Here is a 21923-nt window from a genome sequence, read left to right as displayed (position 1 = left end):
ATTAGATAAACGTGTCCTCATGTCACTGTTATTAGCGGCAGCAGGTGTTGGTTGATAGGAGTAATAGTCCCAAAAGCCTCCACTTGCTGTCATTGTTCTCACCTTAATATAATGCTCATCATTCTCCCCTGCTCACGCCGATCGCCGGCAGAGCAGGGGAGAATGATGAGAGCCGTCTTCAGCACCCGCTGCCAGGGAACAGTGCTTACTGTAGCGCTTCTTCCCCAGCGGCCTCCTGTGTTGTACTGATGTGGCACACGGGCGGCACACGGTTCCCACACGTGTGCCGCAAGTATTATACACTCAGTCACGGATACCTCCGGTACCGGTTTTTCCGGTACCAGAAATATCAGGACATGTGAAACCAGCCTCACACACAGTGACTCACAGACCCTGCGCTATCAATCTGCAAATTGCAAAGATTGCAGTGTGTAAGACATCCATCTCTATTCTAGGAAACAATGGTTTTCATTTGGGATGATAACGTATGAGAATAACGAGAGTGGCTCCCGTCCTCACCGAACATCTGTGAGCCGGTAATGGTCCATCATCATCTATAATAGCCGGCGCAGACTTCTGTGTGCAGCCTCCGACCCTCTCCTGTGCCATTACATCACTCACCCCACCACCAACCAGGACATGACAAGTGACATCAGCGAAGCCTCCCAAAGTCACAGGGGCAGACACTGGGATATATACACATCACTGGGGCAGACACTGGGGTATTTACACATCACTGGGGCAGACACTGGGGTATATACACATCACTGGGGCAGACACCGGGGTATATACACATCACTGGGGCAGACACCGGGGTATATACACATCACTGAGGCAGACATTGAGGTGTTTACATCACTGAGGCAGACACTGGGGTATATACAGATCACTGGGGCAGACAGTGGGGTATATACACATCACTGGGGCAGGCACCGCGGTATATACACATCACTGAGGCAAACATTGGGGTATTTACATCACTGAGGCAGACACTGGGGTACATACACATCACTGGGGCAGACACTGGGGTATATACAGATCACTGGGGTATATACACATCACTGGGGCAGACACTGTGGTATATACACATCACTGGGGCAGACACTGGGGTATACACAAATATCACTGGGGCAGACACTGGGGTATATACACATCACTGGGGCAGACACTGGGGTATATACACATCACTGGGGCAGACACTGGGGTATATACACATCACTGGGGCAGACACTGGGGTATATACACATCACTGGGGCAGACACTGGGGTATATACACATCACTGGGGCAGACACTGTGGTATATACACATCACTGGGGCAGACACTGGGGTATATACACATCACTGGGGCAGACACTGGGGTATATACACATCACTGGGGCAGACACTGTGGTATATACACATCACTGGGGCAGACACTGGGGTATATACAGATCCCTGGGGCAGACACTGGGGTACATACACATCACTGGGGCAGACACTGGGGTATATACATCACTGGGGCAGACACTGGGGTATATACACATCAATGGGGCAGACACTGGGGTACATACAGACACTGTGGTATATACACATCACTGGGGCAGACACTGGGGTATATACATCACTGGGGCAGACACTGGGGTATATACACATCACTGGGGCAGACACTGGGGTATATACACATCACTGGGGCAGACACTGGGGTATATACACATCACTGGGGCAGACACTGGGGTATATACACATCACTGGGGCAGACACTGTGGTATATACACATCACTGGGGCAGACACTGGGGTATACACACATATCACTGGGGCAGACACTGGGGTATATACAGATCCCTGGGGCAGACACTGGGGTATATACATCACTGGGGCAGACACTGGGGTATATACACATCAATGGGGCAGACACTGGGGTACATACAGACACTGTGGTATATACACATCACTGGGGCAGACACTGGGGTATATACATCACTGGGGCAGATACTGGGGTATATACATCACTGAGGCAGACACTGGGGTATATACACATCACTGGGGCAGACACTGGGATATATACTCATCACTGGGGCAGACACTGGGGTATATACAGACACTGGGGCAGACACTGAGGTATATACAGACACTGGGGCAGACACTGAGGTATATACACATCACTGGAGCAGACCCTAGGGTATATACAGACACTGGGGTATATACACATCACTGGGGCAGACACTGGGGTACATACAGACACTGTGGTATATACACATCACTGGGGCAGACACTGGGGTATATACACATCACTGGGGCAGACACTGTGGTATATACACATCACTGGGGCAGACACTGGGGTATACACACATATCACTGGGGCAGACACTGGGGTATATACAGATCCCTGGGGCAGACACTGGGGTATATACACATCACTGGGGCAGACACTGGGGTATATACACATCACTGGGGCAGACACTGGGGTATATACATCACTGGGGCAGACACTGGGGTATATACACATCAATGGGGCAGACACTGGGGTACATACAGACACTGTGGTATATACACATCACTGGGGCAGACACTGGGGTATATACATCACTGGGGCAGATACTGGGGTATATACATCACTGGGGCAGATACTGGGGTATATACATCACTGGGGCAGACACTGGGGTATATACACATCACTGGGGCAGACACTGGGGTATATACTCATCACTGGGGCAGACACTGGGGTATATACAGACACTGGGGCAGACACTGAGGTATATACAGACACTGGGGCAGACACTGAGGTATATACACATCACTGGAGCAGACCCTGGGGTATATACAGACACTGGGGTATATACACATCACTGGGGCAGACACTGGGGTACATACAGACACTGTGGTATATACACATCACTGGGGCAGACACTGGGGTATATACACATCACTGGGGCAGACACTGTGGTATATACACATCACTGGGGCAGACAATGGGGTATACACACATATCACTGGGGCAGACACTGGGGTATATACAGATCCCTGGGGCAGACACTGGGGTATATACACATCACTGGGGCAGACACTGGGGTATATACAGATCACTGGGGCAGACACTGGGGTATATACACATCACTGGGGCAGACACTGGGGTATATACATCACTGGGGCAGACACTGGGGTATATACACATCAATGGGGCAGACACTGGGGTACATACAGACACTGTGGTATATACACATCACTGGGGCAGACACTGGGGTATATACATCACTGGGGCAGATACTGGGGTATATACATCACTGGGGCAGACACTGGGGTATATACACATCACTTTGGCAGACACGGGGGTATATACTCATCACTGGGGCAGACACTGGGGTATATACAGACACTGGGGCAGACACTGAGGTATATACAGACACTGGGGCAGACACTGAGGTATATACACATCACTGGAGCAGACCCTGGGGTATATACAGACACTGGGTTATATACACATCACTGGGGCAGACACTGGGGTATATACATCACTGGGGCAGACACTGGGGTATATACATCACTGGGGCAGACACTGGGGTATATACACATCACTGAGGCAGACACTGGGGTATATACACATCACTGGGGCAGACACTGGGGTATATACACATCACTGGGGCAGACACTGGGGTATATACAGACACTGGGGTATATACAGACACTGGGGCAGACACTGAGGTATATAAAGACACTAGGGCAGACACTGAGGTATATACACATCACTGGGGAAGACACTAGGGTATATACAGACACTGGGGTATATACACATCACTGGGGCAGACACTGGTGTATATACATCACTGGGGCAGACACTGGGGTATATACACATCACTGGGGCAGACACTGGGGTATATACAGACACTGGAGTATATACAGACACAGGGGCAGACACTGAGGTATATACACATCACTGGGGCAGACACTGAGGTATATACACATCACTGGGGCAGACACTGGGGTATATACAGACACTACGGTATATACACATCACTGGGGCCGGAACTGTGCATACAATAACAGATGCTCCATGTCTGGACTCACCCAGATCCTGATGAGGGGAAGATGAAAGGCGGGAATGCAGAGCAGATTCCATAGACAATACAGGCACAGAGCAGACTCCAGAGAGACAATGGGACAGAGCACAAACTCCGCCCACTGAAAAACTTCCTTGCCGGAGTCAGACATGTGACACAGCAGGGGTTACAGGGAGAGTCGGCACCACGTTATCTTCAGGAAGCACTGCCGCCTGAGACAAATAGCTCAACTTGGCTCATGATAGGTGCGGCCCTGCAGGCGCCCCCTGGCTTGGGTGGCGCCCCGGGAGATTGCACCCCCCGTCCCCCTCTAAAAACGGCCCTGATTTGGATTGTAGGCGGATGTGCAGTACCAAGTTCCGGCCACTACAAGTAGACGGAGCAGTTCCGCAGGTAACTTATTCCGGCCAGCGGCGGCCGCCATCAGTAGAGTCTGATCAGCAAGAGTGCCGGTTGTTGGACCTCAGCCTATTCTAAGAATAGGATAGGAAACAAAGTGGTCAGACAATCTGCGCTGCGAATCACTATGAACAATTATTAATACAATGGTCTTTATTCGACGCGTTTCGAAGTTTCACAGAACTCCTTCCTCAGGAAAAAAAAAGGGTGGCCAGATGTGTGCCTTGCCACAATTCTATCTCTGGGCTCCTTGGTCAGTTTCTATGACCTCATTATTCTCATTTGGTCTGACATGCACTGTGAGCTGTGAGGTCTTATATAGACAGGTGTGCGCCTTTACAAATCAAGTCCTATCAGTTTAATTAATCACAGTTGGACTCCAATGAAGGAGTAGAACCATCTCAAGGAGGATCATAAGGAAATGGACAGCATGTGACTTAAATATGAGTGTCTGAGCAAAGGGTCTGAATACTTATGACCATGTGATATTTCAGTTTTTCTTTTTTAATAAATTTGCAAAAACTTCTACATTTCTGTTTTTTTAAGTCAAGATGGGGTGCAGAATGTACATTAATGAGAAAAAAATGAACTTTTTTGAATTTACCAAATGGCTGCAATGAAACAAAGAGTGAAAAATTGAAGGGGGTCTAAATACTTTCCGTACCCACTGTATACCACATTCTATACACATATTTAGTGTATATGATCTGCTACGTTCATTTTGCATTTGTTCTGGAGGAGAAAGAAGTAAATTTCTTTGATAAGATATATTACAAGGTTTCTTATTTTAATGTGTACTATTGATTTATGAAACAAAAATGAAAATGACGATTACTCGACTACTTGCTCATAATTTTTGACAGCTGGTAGTGGAGCTCCCTATTCTGCACTCATGTCTTTTGAAGTCAGATCTGCTACTGTCCAATGTCAGGACAGAGGGTTGTTTTACTTTGTAGCCAAGAATGTCCTATTTACATAAAAAATGTAAAATTAAAAAATCCTCTCCCCCCAAATAAAATTGATTCTTTAGTTTAATATGCTATTTCTAGAGGAAATTTTGCATAAAAGCAAAAAAGAAAAAAGCTATAGTTCTATTCTACTGAAATGATGAAGAATTGAATCAGCTTGTTATTTAATGCGAAATACAAACAGTAAAATAAAATTCCAAAAAAAGTTTTTTGTGTATGTCATAATATTTGTTTCGTGCCATAATAAAGTGTAACATGAACAAGTGTCAGCCATACCAAGTCCCCCAAGGCTTAACATGATGGAAGAGATCAATGACTTCTTCCCATGAGATGCCATGACTCAGAAACAATCCCCTCAAAGGAGCCATAACTTGCCAGACACGGGTAAAACTAGGTCACAATAACAAGTATTTTAAATTTTAGGAGGAACATGAAGAACTTTCAGTACCATAAAACTTATTCAACAATCACCATTGGGGGACGGCTGCAGACTCAGTCAGGCCAGTCGCACCTTCTCTACCGTATCTGAAAATTAATTACTGAACCTAAATATAGAAGGATTTGTAGAGCATTTCCATTCTGCAGCGGTACAGCTTGGTCCTGAAAAAAGTCAAAGAGCTAAATGCTGCAGAGATTATAAAATGAAGCCATTTGTTATCAGGCACAGTCCCTGTTCTTCCTACTCAGTGGGGATTTACTAAACACTGGTGTCAAAATGATTTCCAAATCAAAGTCCTGGGCAGAAGCCGCCCTAAGTCCCAGCACAGTTGTTAATTTTATTGAGCCTTACATGTTAACTACAGTATGAATATTGATAATGAAGACTTTATTATTGATACTGATTTGATGATAAATATTCAGAGTCATCAACTCGGAGACATCCGGCAAGATAGGAACATATACTAGCACATAGTCTTATTTTTCAATTTTAGAGATGAGCGAACCCGAACCGTAAGGTTCGAGGTACATTCCAGACACCTAGTGCTAAACTCCAAACATGGACTTCTCCTGTAAGCCCATTTTACAGTTCAGGAGAAGAGAGAGAGGTTTTCTAGCTCCAAAATTCAGGTCCCCATTGATTTCTATGGGGTTCAGGTTCAAGTTCGGATACCCAATCCAAACTTTGGACAAATGTTTCGGTGGAAGCAGATGAACCCACACTTCCACAGGTCCACTCATCCCTATCCCTTAGCCTTACTTACCATATATGTCCTACACATTAGACTGTAAGCCAATCCCAATGATATCAGCAGATTCGTCTGACTTTAGTCTAATGTGTATGGGCTGTGTTCAGAATTTAGGTTATTGCTGCAGTTTTTTAATCAAGACACAACTAGAGAACAGATTTGCAAAAATACTCTGCAGTAAAATATATGACAGTAATCAGCAAGTGCCGGATAACAAATACAGGGTATTTGGTCGATACTTTTTTTGCAAAAAAAATGTATACCAAGCTGCTTCACCGCGTCAAGGTAACCCGTATCGAAGCAGTCCCTATCTAATGTATTTAAAACCTGAACATCTGAACGGTGTCTAAAATGAACACAATTCGGACAGGAGCTTCTTAGTATGGGCTTGTGGTGCAAGACAGCTCTTTTGTGCATGCCACACAAGAGAGGGGTGGGGTCTCTCAAACCATGCTAGGCAAGGAAAAAACGGACTAAAAACACATGTGACATGCACAAGTGTGAACAAGTCGGTAAGACAACGTTCACACCACCCACTAACTGAGACACAACAAGAAAACAGATTTGCAAAAATACTCTGCAGTAAAATATATGACAGTAATCAGCAAGTGCCGGATAACAAATACAGGGTATTTAGTCGATACTTTTTTTGCAAAAAAATGTATAACAAGCTGCTTCACCGCGTCAAGGTAACCCGTATCGAAGCAGTCCTTATCTAATGTATTTAAAACCTGAACAGTGTCTAAAATGAGCACGATTCAGACAGGAGCTTCTTAGTATGGGCTTGTGGTGCAAGACAGCTCTTTTGTGCATGCCACATAAGAGAGGGGTGGGGTCTCTCAAACCATGCTAGGCAAGGAAAAAACGGATTAAAAACACATGTGACATGCACAAGTGTGAACAAGTCGGTAAGACAACGTTCACACCACCCACTAACTGAGACACAACAAGAAAACAGATTTGCAAAAATACTCTGCAGTAAAATATATGACAGTAATCAGCAAGTGCCGGATAACACATACAGGGTATTTAGTCGATACGTTTTTTTTGCAAAAAAATGTATACCAAGCTGCTTCACCGCGTCAAGGTAACCCGTATCGAAGCTGTCCCTATCTAATGTATTTAAAACCTGAACATCTGAATAGTGTATAAAATGAACACGATTCGGACAGGAGCTCCTTAGTATGGGCTTGTGGTGCAAGACAGCTCTCTTGTGCATGCCACACAAGAGAGAGGAGTGGGGTCTCTCAAACCATGCTAGGCAAGGAAAAAACAGATTAAAAACACATGTGACATGAACAAGTGTGAACAAGTCGATAAGACAACGTTCACACCACCCACTAACAGAGACACAACAAGAAAACAGATTTGCAAAAATACAGGGTGTATTTGTTATCCGGCACTTGTGATTACTATCATATATTTTACTGCAGAGTATTTTTGCAAATCCGTTTTCTTGTTGTGTCTCAGTTAGTGGGTGGTGTGAACGTTGTCTTACCGACTTGTTCACACTTGTGCATGTCACATGTGTTTTTAATCAGTTTTTAAATCAAAAAGTAAGAAGTTGATTGAAGAGAAATCTCTTGAGCTGATATATCAAAGGTTTTACCCCAGAAATCTGGCCCAAAACAGTTTGTAAAGTTGCAAAAAAAATTTTCAATGTGGAGTTGTGCAAAAATGTTGCAACTTTTGATGTTTTTACACTGGCTTGATGTTTCTCTTCCAAAGTGGGCAGAGCTGGAGCGGACTCGGGGTGGGACGAACTTTGACTTGAGTACCTTGACTGCAGTAATATTAATGGCAAAAGGCAAGGAGGTGTACTCTACATATCGTACATAATACTTTCCTTCTGTTTAATTGAATCTCATATCTAGGATCCATGTTCCTTCTGTGCCAACTGGACACTTTTCTCAACACCTACATGTTCATCATGACTAAGGGTGCAATGCTCTTGAAATGCATAGATGTCCTAGTAGTCCATATTTTGCATCGATGTTACCTCGTTCAGCCAAAGATGTCCCCTGTGCTCTAAACTACAAGGACATCTAATGAGGTAAGCTGGATTACTTTCCTCCGCCTTTGAACGGTATTCACAAATTCAGATTTTTGCTGCAGCTTTTTAAGCCAAAAGCCAGAAATGCATTCAAGAGAAAGAGAAGCTTCATGGGCTGATATATCACAGTGTTGTTGCCAAAAATGATACTTTTTTGTGCAAAAATTTGTGACTATTCATAGACGACATTTGGTGAGATGGAGCGCCCACCCATGAAATTCAGTAGACGTGTCAGCATTTCTTACTCATTGACTAGAGTAACATTTCTAGCAAGGAGGCGCACACCACTGATAAGATGCTGATTAATATATTTTTTGGGTTGTGGCTCTGTAAGGGGAAGGAACTAACTAGGCATGTCTCCTCCGCGAAGGGTCCGGAACTGTTGGGCCTGTCACCTATATTGCGGGGTAGAAAGCTTGAGACTCCAGACGTACGCTGTGCTTGAGAAAAGGGGGCATGGCTAAGCGGACAGAGCTACAGCACGCGAGTGACCGGACAGTTTGGGCGGGAACTTCGGACGCGCGGGACGCCTGTGAGGTTAAATCAGCTGAGAGGTGTCTGGGCAGAGCAGAGCCTGGGACGGCAGAGCGCTTTGACAGGAGACCATTGACTGAGGACCTCTCAGACACCGCTGTCCCAGCCGACATCACTGCCCTCACTGAGACAGCTGACACAGCCGACAACGCTGCCATAGCCGCCCCCGCTCACAGTACTGACCATGAGAGACAAGGACTGTGAACGAGACTTAGGCGTTGTAACATCGGCGGCCGCATCTTCTGCAGCGGCGCCCGCCGCCGCCTCCCCTTACCGGCGTCTCCGCCGCAGCACGCACTCCCGTCCTGCCTCCAGCACTGCGGCGCTCCTGCGCCCCTTCCTTAGGCCGCAGGCGCACGCCAGCGCTTCCTCTTCTGCTGGCGGTGGGCGGCATTGAGGGCGGCGCTTGTCCTCTTCCTTCCGGTCCCTAAGGTATTTCAGGCGTCTTCTCTGTTGAGAGGACGCCTGAGGATTTTTGTGCTAAACCCACGTCTTCCTGGCCGCTCTAGCCTCTATAAGTTACTATTGTTATTTCTCCTGCTTCCTCCTGTCAGCTCCCGTGTTGTCCCGCCTTCCTCCCTCGTTCTCCTGCTCCCCTGTTTTCCCTCTCCTCCAGCCTATCGCCACCCTTTCCTCCCCTGGCGTCTTCCTCGTTTGCATACCTCCTGCCCCCGTGGCTACTCCTGCTCTCCCCACTAGCCTCTGCCGCCTGGGTGTTCCCCGTTTCCTATAACCTGCTCGGGCACTCCTGTCTCTCTCCTGTGACCTAGCCGCCTTCTGGTTTCTTGTCCTTGAGCCGTCCCTCCTGGTACCGGCTGTCGCGGTTCTGTCCTCTGCGGTTTTGCCCCTAACGATCCCTGTATAGGGGTCGGTCATCACCTGGCGCGCTCGACCCAGGGGCTCCAGATCCGCGACCCAGAGGGTCCACTCTTGGATGTAGTCCATCCCCGGAACGTTACAGTATCCTCAGGCCATGGACCCCGCCGGTGCCGCGGCCGCCGCGCAGAAGGAACTACTGTTCCTGCGTGAGAATCAGACCCGGATAATGTCCTTCATGAAGTCTATGGACACCCGGTTATCCGCGCTGCAGACCTCCGACCCACGGCACGCTCCCCTCCTAGTTAGTCTTCAGCAGGAGCTCGCGCAGCAGCGCGATGCCCAGTCTCACATTTTGGGTTACATGGCGTCCGTTGACCATCGACTGCTTGCCTTGCAGTCTGCTGCGGTCGCTCCTACCTCACCCCAGGATGCAGTCTCGTCTCCGCCACCTCTCCTGGGGAAGCCTCCCCGGTATGGCGGAGATCCTAAGCTATGCCGGGGTTTCCTAAACCAGTGCAGACTGCACTTTGAGCTTTTGCCCCAACAATATCCCACAGATCGCGCCAAAGTGGCGTTCATTGTATCCCATCTTGAGGGAGAAGCTCTGGCCTGGGTGAATCCTTTATGGGAGAGGGATGATCCTGTCGTGTCTAGTATCCAGATCTTTCTGGAGACGTTCCGGAGAGTGTTTGATGAACCCGGACGCTTAGCGTCTACTACTGAGGCCCTCTTTAACCTCCGCCAGGGTTCCCTTACTGTGGGGCAGTACGCCATCCGCTTTCGGACATTGTCGTCGGAACTTGGATGGAATAATGAGGCACTTGTAGGGGCCTTCTAGAGAGGTCTCTCGAGTAAAATTAAGGACGAGCTTGCCGGACGAGATACCCCGACCACTCTAGAGGATCTCATATCCCTGGCCACTCGCATAGACCTGCGGTTTTTGGAACGCGCTCGGGAGTCGGTTAGGGAGCGCAGACCCTTCAGGCTGTATCAAGCGCCCATTCCGCGCTCCTCAGCTTCTGCTACTAGCGTCGCTCCCGAGCCCATGCAAGTAGATCGGATCAGGTTGTCCGAGCAGCGACGCAGGGAGAGGATGACGAACGGGCTCTGCCTGTACTGCGGGGGGGCCAATCACTTTGTGCGCACCTGTCCTGAGAGACCGGGAAACGTCTCCACCTAGGTCAGGTAAGAGAGGCCTCCCTAGGTGATCATGATTCCTCTCGGCCCCTTACCCTGTCAGCTTTATTTATTGCAGGTCGGGAGCGCAGATCTGTGGAGGCGTATGTGGACTCGGGTGCGGCTGGGAATTTCATCCGATAAGAAGAGGTGGATACATTTCAGATTCCGGCGGTCTTCCTAAAAGACCTGCGTGCTATCGCCTCAGTTAATGGAAAGCCTCTTCCTGAGCTTGTCACCATGGTTACGGCCGAAGTTGACCTACAAATTGGAGCGCTTCATCATGAAAAAATAGCCTTCTACGTCCTGCCTAAATTGTCCCACGCTGTCCTCCTAGGATTACCCTGGCTTAGGTTGCACGAGCCCGTTGTCGACTGGCGCTCGGGGGAGATTCTACGCTGGGGCCATTCCTGCCACGCACGTTGCCTGCAGTCCGTCCTCCACCCTCGTTCCCTGCCTATGCCGGCCGATCTCCCGGGTCTTCCCGCACCGTACCACGAGTATGCAGACGTCTTTAGCAAGAAAGAAGCGGATTCTCTGCCTCCGCATCGGGCCTATGACTGTCCTGTCGACTTAATTCCCGGAGCCACCCCTCCCAGAGGGAGAACATACCCCTTGTCCGCCGCAGAGACCACGGCTATGACTGAATACATACAAGAGAACTTGGCCAAGGGGTTCATTCGGAAATCCTCGTCCCCTGCTGGCGCAGGCTTTTTCTTCGTTCGGAAGAAAGACAGATCCCTTCGGCCATGTATCGACTACCGGGGCCTGAACAATATCATGGTTAAGAATCGATACCCGCTTCCGCTTATTCCGGAACTCTTCGATCGGCTGAGAGGGGCTCGGATCTTCACGAAGCTGGACCTACGGAGAGCCTACAATTTGATCCGGATCCACGCAGGGGACGAGTGGAAGACGGCCTTCAATACCTATGACGGTCATTATGAGTATTTAGTCATGCCGTTTGGTCTCTGCAATGCTCCGGCTGTATTCCAGGAATTTGTGAACGAGGTGTTTAGGGACCTTCTCTACTCATGCGTAGTAGTGTACTTAGATGATATTCTCATCTTTTCGCCAGACCTATCCTCTCATCGGAGAAGCGTACGCATGGTCCTGCATCGCCTTCGGGAGAATCACCTCTATGCCAAGATTGAGAAGTGTCTTTTTGAGCAGACCTCGCTACCCTTCTTTGGTTATATAATCACTGATTCCGGTCTGAAGATGGATCCCGAGAAACTCTCTGCGGTACTCAAGTGGCCCCGTCCTGTCGGTATAAAAGCCATCCAGCGTTTTCTCGGATTCACGAACTACTACCGACAGTTTGTGCCGCATTTTTCCACGGTGACCAAGCCCATCACGGCCCTGACCCGTAAAGGAACTAAGCCTAACAGCTGGTCCTCCGAGGCTGAAGACGCCTTTTTGGCGCTGAAACGCGCCTTTGCCTCTGCACCGGTCCTACATCGGCCGGTTGCCAGTAGGCCTTTTGTTCTAGAAGTGGACGCCTCTTCCACCGGTGCTGGGGCAGTCCTTTCCCAGCAGGCTCCCTCGGGATGACTGGTTCCCTGCGGGTTCTTTTCCAAGTCCTTCTCGCCTGCAGAGTGCAATTATTCCATCGGAGACCGGGAGTTGCTGGCCATCAAGATGGCTCTAGAAGAATGGCGGTATTTGCTCGAAGGGGCTGTGCATCCCTTTACTATCTTCACGGATCACAAAAATCTGGCCTATCTGCAGTCCGCTCAGAGACTCAACTCCAGACAGGCCAGGTGGGCCTTGTATTTTTCGCGGTTTGATTTCAAGCTTCTCTTCCGGCCCGGTGATAGAAACATCAAAGCGGAAGCACTCTCCCGGTCTTTACAGTTGCCTGAGGAGAACGAGGGCCCATCATATATTATCGAGCCCACCAAGGTGATCTCCGTGGCTCCTGTAAACTTTTCTACTCCGCCACCAGGCAAGACCTTCATTCCTCAAGACAAACGTCTAGAGGTGTTGCGCTGGGGGCACTCCTCCAAGGTAGCTGGGCACGTGGGGACCAAGAAGACCCTCTCGCTTCTCTCCCGTTATTACTGGTGGGCCACTCTTCACCAAGACGTGATGGATTTCGTCGCTTCTTGCACAACCTGTGCTCAAAACAAAGTCCCAAGAACCCTGCCCTCTGGCCTTCTCCATCCGTTACCTGTTCCGGAGGCTCCGTGGCAGCACATTGCAATGGATTTCGTAACCGACTTGCCCCACTCAGCTGGTTGCACCACCGTCCTAGTCGTGGCGGATCGCTTCTCTAAGATGGCTCATTTTATCCCCTTGTCCGGACTGCCGTCAGCCCCGAAGTTGGCCGAGATCTTCATTCACCAGATCTTCAGGCTACATGGTCTCCCGCTGCGTATTGTGTCTGATCGTGGGGTTCAATTTACTTCTCGCTTTTGGAGGGCCCTCTGCCGGCTTATGGGTACATCTCTCGACTTCTCCTCCGCGTATCATCCACAGTCCAATGGACAAGTAGAGTGGATTAATCAGGGCCTGACGACCTACCTACGTCACTTTTCCAACGCCCATCAGGATAAATGGGGCTCGCTTCTACCATGGGCAGAGTTCGCTCATAATAACCATCCCAACGAATCGACCACCTACTCGCCATTCTTTGTGGTCTTTGGTCAGAATCCTGGTGTTCCGCTGCCCATTACTGCATTATCCGGAGTTCCCGCAGCAGATGCCCTCGCCGTAGAATTTTCGGAGATTTGGAAGGAGACCAGACAGGCGCTCGAGAAAGCCAGTACCCGAATCAAGAAGCATGCGGACAAGAGACGGAGGGATCTTCCTCCATATCATCCCGGCGACAAGGTCTGGCTCTCGACCAAACACGAGGTGGCTCTCGACTCATCAACGAGGTGGCTTATAAACTGAGATTGCCGGCTTCACTTCGGGTCCCTAACGCCTTCCATGTCTCGCTTCTGAAACCTGTAGTTCTGAATCGGTTCCAACCTGTCTCCGCGGTCCCTCCTTTACCTATTGGGTCGGGTGACATCTTTGAAATAAAGGATATTTTGGCCATGAAAAGAGTCCGGGGGAGAACTCTCTTTCTTATTGACTGGAAGGGATTTGGCCCTGAAGAGAGGTCCTGGGAGCCTCGAGAGAATGTTAACGCCCCCCTAATATTAAAAAGATTTCTGGCCAACCTCAGAAAGGGGGGATGTAAGGAGGGGGGTACTGTAACATCGGCGGCCGCATCTTCTGCAGCGGCGCCCGCCGCCGCCTCCCCTTACCGGCGTCTCCGCCGCAGCACGCACTCCCGTCCTGCCTCCAGCACTGCGGCGCTCCTGCGCCCCTTCCTTAGGCCGCGGGCACGCGCCAGCGCTTCCTCTTCTGCTGGCGGTGGGCGGCATTGAGGGCGGCGCTTGTCCTCTTCCTTCCGGTCCCTAAGGTATTTCAGGCGTCCTCTCTGTTGAGAGGACGCCTGAGGATTTTTGTGCTAAACCCACGTCTTCCTGGCCGCTCTAGCCTCTATAAGTTACTCTTGTTATTTCTCCTGCTTCCTCCTGTCAGCTCCCGTGTTGTCCCGCCTTCCTCCCTCGTTCTCCTGCTCCCCTGTTTTCCCTCTCCTCCAGCCTATCGCCACCTTTTCCTCCCCTGGCGTCTTCCTCGTTTGCATACCTCCTGCCCCCGTGGCTACTCCTGCTCTCCCCACTAGCCTCTGCCGCCTGGGTGTTCCCCGTTTCCTATAACCTGCTCGGGCACTCCTGTCTCTCTCCTGTGACCTAGCCGCCTTCTGGTTTCTTGTCCTTGAGCCGTCCCTCCTGGTACCGGCTGTCGCGGTTCTGTCCTCTGCGGTTTTGCCCCTAACGATCCCTGTATAGGGGTCGGTCATCACCTGGCGCGCTCGACCCAGGGGCTCCAGATCCGCGACCCAGAGGGTCCACTCTTGGACGTAGTCCATCCCCGGAACGTTACAGGCGTGTGTCGATTCAGCACAGGGAATCGGGCTGCCCATTGTAAACTGTGTTTGGGCAGTGCTGCAAATCTCCATAGTGTTGGGACACTCACCGCTGAGGATAAGGACGTATCCCTGTTAATCACCTCATCTGCCGGACCCAAGACCCGCATCAGGATCCCGACGATTCGGCGTCATCGTCAGGACCACAGGAGGACACCACCAACATCAAAAGATACTACATCATTTACCTCAGGAATGTGACAGACCCCCACTGCGACACAATCTAGACAGCATCAGTCACAGACAGAAGTTCAACTGTGACTGGTGCCTGAGTGATAAGTTATATTTTATTGCAATGTCGGCTTTTCTTGTCCCTGTTCCTTAAGTTAGCCTTTTTCTGTATTAGGGAATATTATCCCTCCGTTTTCTCCCTGCGTGAAGTTTCTACTGTATAATCAACCCCTTTCACCCTTGGTCTGTGTACAGTCCGTTACTGCATCCTATGTGCCTACAGTCTCCTCACAGCTCTTAATTCGATACATCATAATTCAAATCACCCAGTCATCAAGGGTGAGCAGAACACCGATCTTAACTAACTAGGTCCTCCGTCTTTTATTTACAGGCGTCTTCAGTTTATGATTTAGTCTTGGCATTGACTTCAAAAATGCATTAAAAAAATAATTTATTGGACCAAAATTGTGCTGTTAACATTGAGAAAATATACTGTATATATTTGAGTTTAAGCCGACCTGAGTATAAGCCAAGGCATCTAATTTTTCCACGAAAAACTGGGTAAGCTCAATAACTTGAGTATAAGCCGGGTATGCATTGTCTCCTCATCCCTGTCTTGGTATGCATAGTTCCCCCGTCCCTGTCCTTGAATGCATGGCTCCTTATTCCCTCTCCTGGTATACATGGCTCCCTGGTCCCTGTCCGTGTATGTATGGCTCCCCCATCGCTGTTCTTGCATGCATGGCTCCCCGGTCCCTGTCCTTGTATGCATAGCTTCCCCATTCCTGTCCTTGTATGCATGGCTCCTTATCCCCTATCCTTGTATGCATGTTTCCTATTAAAAAAAAACAACACATACTACTTACCTTCCTGCTCACCCTCGATGCATCTCGTTCCGGCGCCAGCAGCTCTTCCTGCTGAGTGATCAAGTGGCCCCGCTCACTAAGGTAATGAATATTCACTCCACACCTATGGGAGTGGAGATGCGTGCATATTCATTACCTTAATGAGCAGGGTCACAAGATCGCTCGGCCGGAAATGCTTCTGGCGCCGGAACGAACGAGGTGCAGCGAGGGCGCGCAGGAGGGTGAGTAGGATGTCTTCTGGAAGCTGGTGGCTGCGGTTGTCACTGTGCGAGCTAGAAGAGAAATTAATTTCTACTTCTCTTTAGCAGCAGGCACAGTTACAGCTGCAGCCACCAGCTCCTGCCTCCGTCACCCACTGCTCCGCCGCTCCCCCTCCGGCCCTCTGGGACAATTGACTCATGTATAAGCCGAGGGGGGCATTTTCAGCACACAAAAAGTACTGAAAAACTTGGCTTATACATGAGTATATACGGTAAGCAACTAAACGCAGCCACTAGTGTGAGACCAACAGACCACATGATCTCACACTCAGAAAAAAATGGGAATTTCTTTTTATTAGAAACAAAATAAAATACTGATTCTCGTTCATAGTGCCAGTACCATAATTGCTGGAATGGCGCTGGCACTGGATGTGCGCATAGGCTAATTTTATACAATTGTGCCGGGAATATAGCAATTGAGAACGGTTTGTCTGAGTAATGGAAAACCCCTTTAAGACTGAAAACCCCTTTTAATAATTTTTTGTTTCTAACTTTTTCAAAAGGTTCACAATATATGGCCTCCATCTGACCCTGATTAACCATGTTCCCCACCATGTACATGATGACTGCAGCTAATCACTAGAGTCAGCAGTCTATTGCTGCACTTATGGGCATTACAGCTGGGGCCAATGATTGACTGCGGCAGTCATTTGCCATATAAGGGAGTCATTCCTGCAAAGAAGAAAACAAAGACTTGTAGAGACCACTGAATCATTGCTGTAGAGCCTATGGAAGACTGAAAAGGTGAGTGCTGGCTTTTTTTTATTGCCATCCACCTGTAAATGATAACAAGTTAAATGTCACTGTCAATTTCTATTGAAGGCATTTAACTTGCGCAAACTGGGTGAGCGTCATTAGCTCCTCCCATCAGCGCCCATGTCACATGACGGAGGAGCGCTGATGGGTTGGCATGACAACCCGGGGTCTGCAGGAGACTCCTGTGGTTGTCATTGCCGAGCTGCTCTGAGTGCTGCCCAGCGTTCATAGGAGATGAATATTTTTGCTACACAGAGCAGGGCTGAAGCACTTCTGTGTACAGCACAAGACATCACAAGATCGCAGCTTCTATTCTCCTAAGAAGACTATTAAAGCAAGTAAAATAGAAAGTTTTTAAATATATTTTTTAAAAATGTTAAAAATATAAAAGTTCAAATCAATAAAACAATTAAAAAACAAAATCAAAAATACACATATTTGGTATTGCCGAGTTCAGAAACGCCCGATCTATCAAAATATAAAAATAATTAATCCGATCGGTTAAAGGAGTAATTTAAAAAAAGCAACTAAAGAATTAAGATTTATTTGGTCACCGCAACATCGCAATAAAATGCAATAACAGGCCATTTATTTTATTTATTTATTTTGCTTACTTATATAGCGACATTAATTCCACAGCGCAATGAGAAAAGAAGAACATGCATATAATTAGGATCACCACGCCAAATAACAAAGAAATTGTCCAATTTTATTGTGTACAAACCAGAGGAACAACACACAATTAAAAACAGTTAAAAAATGCATTGAATCAGGACAGACATGATCCAGTCAATACAAAGACATTAAACAACCACTGGCCGCAAATATAAGTATATTATAAGAAACCATATAGCCTATAAACATACTGCTGATGCAACCTCACAAGATGTCAGATGCCTTGTACACCATAATAAGGAAGAGTGGAAACATATTAGCCTACAAGAGAGTTGATCATAAGAGATCCCAGACTCCTCTATCCTTCATATAGGAAAAAAACTTTAGTAGAAAGACATCTCTGGCCTGGATAGAATAAGGTGGACTAATACATCACCCCAGTCTGTCAGTCAAGATGAAGGCAGAGCCACCCCGTCCTATGGGAAGCAGTCAGGCAGCCAAAGTGGTGTGAGAATAAGCCACGCGTTCCGACACCTAAAGTGTCTTTTTCAAGGTGAGTTGTGTCTGGTTCTGTCAGAATCAGCTATTTGACCTAAATCATTAATCAAAGATAATTACCAGCTGTCAGCCTGGCGGCAGAAGGTCGGCGGGCGGTATTGTGATCGCGCATATTCAGACACCCGGAAGTGTCCACAGGCTGGCGGCCGGCGGTGAAAGCGGGCGGTATTTTAATCGCTCCGATTCCATCACCAAGAAGTATTCGTGGGCAAAGGTCCCATATTTTTACATTCCCTTTACCTATTTATGATGGTGCCCGCTTGACATATTTTTCAATTGTTGCCTTTTCTCACCTTTAGTGAGGTTTTCGTTTTAGTGGTGGCACATCACTGTGATATTATAAAGATATCAGCATGGATTTGAATGCCAGAGAGGCTGCCTGGCAGGAACAGGTTAAAGAAATTTTTGGCTCGGCCAACAGTACTGACACTGCTACTGGTGGCGTAGATGGTCGGCGGGTGGTATTGTGATCGCGCATATTCAGACACCCGGAAGTGTCCACAGGTTGGCGGCCGGCGGTGAAAGCGGCCGGTATTTTAATCAGTCATATTCCATCACCCGGAACTATTCGTGGGCAAAGGTCCATGCATAAACTGCGCCTGCGCACCCACAGTATGAGAGTACTGGGCGTTCACAATGACGAGCGCTATGAAAACCGGTGATATCCGGATCAGACTCACATTTGGTACTGTGCCTGTGCAAATAGACCTGAAATCCGATGTATATATTCAATACTTGCACAATAAGGTCGACAGTGCTACCTTTTTCACCATATGCAATCAAGCGCATAGTACCCTGCGGTATATTAACAGGACAAGTGAGATGGATAACAAACCATTACACCCACGTGCCCACAACATAAAGCACTCTCAGTAATATACAATATGACACTGGAATAAATTACAAATCACAGTCATAGTGGTGCTGAGTTTGCGTGAGCGATCAAACAGACGCATATGTGTGCACAATGCCAAAGATTGAACTATGCCTGCGCACACATGTTGAAATTGCGTAACTGATCAGGGAGACGCATATATTTGTGCACAGTGCCCATAAAAAAGGGTCCAGTTAGAAGTGGCAAAGGCGATAAAGATATCTAAATCAGAATCATACTTAGTGTTTATGGTTACACAAATGGTCACAAGGTCATATGTGAATGTTCAATGCCTGTACAATGACATAAATTGAACTACGCCTACACATCGATGCTGTAATGCGGGCACTGAGATGCAGCATACTACCTGGATATATACAGGTAAATATCACAGTAAGTGAAATACAACGCTAGATTTTACAATAGCATATAATGTAGCACCAAACTAGTGTATTAATCAAGAACATAGTTGGTACTACGCTGGCGCAACTCATCAAAGGGTCACATATACAGTATATATTCAAGTGCCTATACAGTAGTTTAAAATATACCCAAATAGGTATCACAACAGATACTGTATCCATGTGCCCATGACGTGCAGCACTGGTTTCTACAACAACGTACAATAAAACGCGAAGCCAGTATATATAAATCATAAACAGGGTTAATACTGTGCTTTGCGAAAATGATCAAAACGTTACGTATATATGCTCAAATGCCTGCACATTAGGACCAGATGGGCCCATATTATAGGAAATATGATATATATAATATATCAAACAATACAATGTCCAAAGGAAAAATTTTTTTTTTTTTTTTAAAAGAAACAATTTTGTCTTTTTGTGCCAGGCACATATGAAAGAACCATATGCATATATAGCTAGAGCATGCATGATAGTTATCCCGTTATACGTTGCCCAACCACATTATATCTCAATTCTACCTATACAAACCCCATAACATTGGGAGATGTTGAATATACTTTGACACTCATAATAGGCTAGTATAGATCCAGAACAGGCTCTTTTTTAATTATTATTGTTGACAAACATAGATGTATAGGCATAATTGCACGAAGAATAAACTTGCACAAAGAAATGCCATGAAAGTGCAAATCCAACTAGTACAAAAGGCCCAGAATTTAAAAGTGCAAAAAAAGTGCTGCACTTGTTGTCCATTCAAGTACAACAGATACAAGAGAGCACTCAAAAATAATAATTCATTAAGAGTTTATGAGTGAAGCCTATTTGATAGATCAGACATGTAATTGGTATCCCATAAAGGTGCACTTTTACGCTCATCATGAGCTGATATAGATCAAAAAATACTTTTTTATTATTGTTACCAAACAAAAAGTGCATATGCATGTTTGCACAAAAGATAGACCTGCACAAAGAAGTGCCATTATGGGAATGCAAATCCAACAAATGCAAAGTACCCAAGATTTAGTCAGCACTAAAAAATGCTGCACTTGTTGTCCATTCAAGTGCAACCAACATAGGAAAGCACTCAAAAATAATTGATTGAAAATGTATGCATAAAGCCTGTCTAGTAGATCTCTTATCTATGTACATATAGTCTGTGCTTTGAGGTATGTCATTTCAACGCATAACCGATGAAAGTGGACTCAAATCTAAAATGGGCATGATGTCAAAACCTATGGTTAATATTTTAACCCATGACGAAATACTGAGAGGACATGGTTGTTTAAAGTCATGTATTCACAATAATACCACATAAACAATGCTCTGTGAGTAAATTGATCAAAAGTCCAACAGACTCAAAACAGACTCAAAAAATAGCATCATAAAGGTGCAGGTTACACAAATTTGAGTCCAGAATCTTCATCCAGGGCTTTGATCTGAGAGCTTCATTAAAAAAAAGGTCTCTTCTATCTAGATCTAGACAAAACTTCATCCAAAGTGGACTAAGTCCATTATCATGCCTCTTCCAACTTGATCTAGACAGAACCTAGATAGAAAAAATGATGAAATCTGTGAGGAAATCGGAGAGAGAAAATAATTTAAATAAGCAGAAAAAGGGGAGAAGGGAAGCAGGAGGGGGGGGAAAGAAAAGAGAAAATGTGATGTAAATGCCCAACACTTGGAACCGCTGCACACTGGTCCCACAGGAGGGGACAAAGTGTCTAGAACCTCCTGTAGAAACCAGTGTACAGCAACTCCTCATTGTGGCCTGCCGGTGAGAGACAGCCCAAATCATAAATCCATCTGGCTTCCTGCTGAAGAAGTTCACCTGTTACATTGCCCCCTCTATTATTGAGCTGTAACCGTTCCAAGCCCAAAACTCTGAGAGAAGCTGAAGAACCCCCATGGTGATCCAGAAAATGGGCAGCCATCGAGGTGATGGGTTTACCCTTACCCTTGTCCGAACTGGCAGTTGATATATTCGAGAGATGTTGTTGCGTTCTGCGTCGCAGTTCTTGCATTGTCTGCCCAACGTAGATTTTCTTGCATCCACAGATTAAAGCGTAAACCAGGTTACGAAATCGGCAATTGAAGTATGCCCTTGACTGTAGCTGTGTGGGCAGACAAAGCAGAGAAACAGCACGATTAGAAATAATCAAGGGGCAAATGGAGCAATTGCCACAAGGGAAAGATCCCCTGTTGTCATGGCCTGTTCTAATTTTGGTAACAGGGTGCCTGAAA

At 47.2% G+C, this 21923-nt stretch overlaps 1 long non-coding RNA gene across 1 annotated transcript in view; it reads right to left on the bottom strand.

Annotated features, from left to right (window-relative positions):
* Nucleotides 1-17898: 17898 nt before the first annotated feature.
* Nucleotides 17899-21923, bottom strand: part of LOC141088087 (uncharacterized) — a 120478-nt gene continuing 116453 nt past the window's right edge. The window contains exons 4-5 of the long non-coding RNA XR_012231838.1: nucleotides 21637-21793; nucleotides 17899-21228 (exon numbers count right to left, since the gene is read on the bottom strand). This is a non-coding gene — a long non-coding RNA (uncharacterized lncRNA). The remainder of the gene's footprint in view (nucleotides 21229-21636; nucleotides 21794-21923) is intronic.

The sequence above is a fragment of the Dendrobates tinctorius genome, unplaced genomic scaffold (assembly GCF_039654945.1).
Source record: "Dendrobates tinctorius isolate UK_male_01 unplaced genomic scaffold, ASM3965494v1 ptg000037l, whole genome shotgun sequence".
NCBI classification, from domain to species: Eukaryota; Metazoa; Chordata; class Amphibia; order Anura; family Dendrobatidae; genus Dendrobates; species Dendrobates tinctorius.
The sequence above is the reverse complement of the archived record's forward strand: the minus strand, read 5'-3'. Positions and strand labels throughout refer to the sequence as shown.